The sequence below is a fragment of the Bison bison genome, unplaced genomic scaffold (genome assembly GCF_000754665.1).
Source record: "Bison bison bison isolate TAMUID 2011002044 unplaced genomic scaffold, Bison_UMD1.0 scf7180017864050, whole genome shotgun sequence".
NCBI lineage: Eukaryota > Metazoa > Chordata > Mammalia > Artiodactyla > Bovidae > Bison > Bison bison.
Window position 1 is genome coordinate 3,357,743 of NW_011494622.1, and position 3,592 is coordinate 3,361,334.

Here is a 3,592-nt window from a genome sequence, read left to right on the forward strand (position 1 = left end):
TTGTGATGCTTGAAAGACACAGGCCTGGGCAAGTGACAGGAGACCTGGAATGAAAGGATCCACTATAAAATAGGAATGAAAAGGGTTCCTATGCTGTGTGGAGATGGACAGGGCTGCGACTCATTGGGCATAAAGGTCAGTTATTAAGGAGAAGCTTTGATGTGCGGGTAAGTAGAGAAATGGGACCGCTGAGGTGGAAACGGATGGGAGGTCAAAGAAGGGATTTTCTTGTTTGAGAGCAGAGAGAACATGCTTGTTGGGGAAAGGGAAGGATCTAGTAGATAGCAACTGATGCTGCAGGGAGAAAGGGGTGATGGCAATGTCCTGGAGAGCGTGAGAGGCAACGGGATTTAGAACCTACGAGGGGAGGTGAGCCTTGGCTAGAATGAGGATCTTTTTACTCGGTGCAGCAGTGAACACAGGTGGACCTGAGTACAGCTGCAACCCGGGTCGCATGATGGTGGGAGATGCGTTACATTAAGCAAGTGGTTTTCCCCCAGACTGAGGAGTGGCATTTAATCAATGTGGAACTTAGGACACGGGCAGTCCAGGAGGGGGAAGGGAAGTGGGAAATTTTGCGGTTTCCTAGTAGCACTTGGTTCAGGGGTAAAGAATCTGCCTGCCAAGCAGGAGATGCAAGAGATATAGGTTCAATCTCTGGGTTGGGAAGATCCCTGGAGGAGGAAATGGCAACCTGCTCCAGTAAGCTTGCTTGGGAAATCCCATGGACAGAGGAGCCTGGCAGGCTCCAGTCCATGGGGTGGCAAAGAGTTGGACACGACTTGGTGACTAAACAACAATAAAGTAGCAAGTGGGCACTGAGCATCTAAAGCACAGAGGAGGGGCACAGGGAGGGGGAACCCCGGGGGGAAACACATTTCTCTCTCTGTGGTTTTACTGAGGCTGCCAGCATTAGGGCTGAGCTGATGAATAGTTCCAGAATCTTTGACATGAGTGCCCACAGACTGCCTCTTCCTGATCTAAACTGGAAATCCTCTCAGAAACCAACTTCTGCTCAATTGATCGATGAAGATCAAGAAGGAATAATCCTCAGTGGGGAGAGAAGTTAAGACAAGTGCTGGGGAACCTACCTCGGCCCCATGGCCCAGGGAGGAGGGTCAGAGTCCGTGTCACCAGGGAGTGACTCAGATTCCAGCACGCCTCTGCAGCCAGGCCTGGGACCGGGGCCTCAGCGGAGACGCCGGACAGGCCTTGCCGACTGAACACTGCCACTCAGCAGTGCCTTCACTGATCGATGAAACCACACGTATGGGAAGAGACATTGTTGAAGGGTGAGATTTAGGGAAAGTGCAGCAAGAAATGCTAAAATGATCATTGGAATGCTTTGGAATGACTTTCTCCTTTTGCCAGCAGAATCGCTATGTGGGTGGCAAAACGGAGTATATTTTTGTTTTTTAATCACTGACTCAGCCCAGTAGTAAAGTAGGGATTCTGCCTTAAAGCTTGATGTGGTCAGAATGACTCAGAGGGACAGCTCAGGTGGTGAACAGTGGGACACTAATTTTGCAGCTTGTTAAAGACACAGGAAGCTTAAATAACATGCACGATTCTGCTCTAAATGCGAAAAAAAGTAAAAATGTCAAGCAAGGATCCATTTGTTGACAATACAAGTGGTAGAATGTGTTTCTCGCCATCTCTTAATGAACTGTAGGACTCTATTGGATAAACTGTATCAGAATAAAGCACCCTGGACATGCTCTGGTTGACTGGTTTGTTAGAATTCACTCCTATTGACTTTCTGTATCTTTGGTCCCATCTAAGCACTGTTCTGGTTAAATACAGGATTATTTGATCAGATTCCATTGTAGTCCTCACAGGCACTCAAGGCAAGCAGCAATTAAGGATTTGGAAAAGTGGTTTTCAATTTTTTTAGAAAATAGAACTCACGGTACATTTTCTATCACAGTCCAGTGTGTAAATACTCACTGGTTCTAAAGCAAGCTGGAAACGTCCCACAGACCATTATCTACTCTTAGAATGTATATTGTATTCTGATCTATTCTACTTTGTTCATTAAAAAGAAAAGCTGTTGGAAGCCTACAAAATTGAATTTATACCCACTCATGCATTGGGTTGTGAACCAGTTAAAAGAAACACAGGTCTAGAAAATATATTAGTCAAACTAAATCAAACCAAACAAACACATAGATATCAAGATCAGAGTAGCAGTTACCGGAGGGGCAAGGGTCTTGGGTAGGGAGGGCAGAATGTGTCAAGGGTCTCTACTGCAAGCAAACTAAATTTCTGGTGGTGAGTAGGCTGTAGGGTATACAATTTGCATGATTTTCCTTAAGAACTTCAGTAAAAGCTTGGTTTTTTTTTTTTTTTTTTCTTTTAAAAAATCAAGTTGCAAGTTCACTGAGATTCAGTTCAGTTGCTCAGTCCTGTCTGACTCTTTGCCATCCCACGGGCTGCAGTACCCCAGGCCTCCCTGTCCATCACCAACTTGCAGAGCTTTCTCAAACTCATGTCCATCGAGTCGATGATGCCATCCAACCATCTCATCCTCTGTCATCCCCTTCTCCTCCCGCCTTTAATCTTTCCCAGCATCAGGGTCTTTTCAAATGAGTCAGTTCTTCGCATCAGGTGGCCGAAGTATTGGAGTTTCAGCTTCAGCATCAGTCCTTTCAATGAATATTCAGGACTGATTTCCTTTAGAATGGACTGGTTTGATCTCTTTGCAGTCCAAGGGATTCTTAAGAGTTTTCTCCAACACCACAGTTCAAAAGCATCAATTCTTCAGCACTAAGTTTTCTTTATAGTCCAACTCTCACATCCATATATGACTACTGGAAAAACTATAATTTTGACTAGATGGACCTTTGTTGGCAAAGTATGCTTTTAATATGCTGTCTAGGTTTGTCTTAGCTTTTCTTCCAAGGAGCAAGTGTCTTTTAATTTTATGGCTGCAGTCACCACCTGCAATGATTTTGGAGCCCCCCAAAATAAAGTCTCTCACTACTTCCATTGTTTTCTCATCTTTTTGCCTTGAAGTAATGGGACTGGATGCCATGATCTTAGTTTTTTGAATGCTGAGTTTTAAGCCAACTTTTCCACTTTCCTCTTCCACTTTCATCAAGAGGCTCTTTAGTTCTTCTTCACTTTCTGCTACAAGGGTGGTGTCATCTGCATATCTGAAGTTTTTGATCTTTCTCCCGGCAATCTTGATTCCAGCTTGTGCTTCATCCAGCCCAGCATTTTGCATGGTATACTCTGCATATAAGTTAAATAATCAGGGTGTCAATATACAGCTTTGACGTGTACTCCTTTCCCAGTTTGGAGCCAGTCCAATGTTCCATGTCCAATTCTAACTATTGCTTCTTGACCTGCATACAGATTTCTCAGGAGGCAGGTAATGTGGTCTGATATTTCCATCTGTTGAAGAATTTAAGACAGTTTGTTGTGATCCACACTGTCAAAGGATTTGCCATAGTCAATAAAGCAGAAGTAGATGTTTTTCTGGAATTCTCTTGCTTTTTCTATGATTCAGTGGATGTTGGCAATTTGATCTCTGGTTCCTCTGCCTTTTCTAAATCCACCATGAACATCTGGAAGTTCACAGTTCATGTAC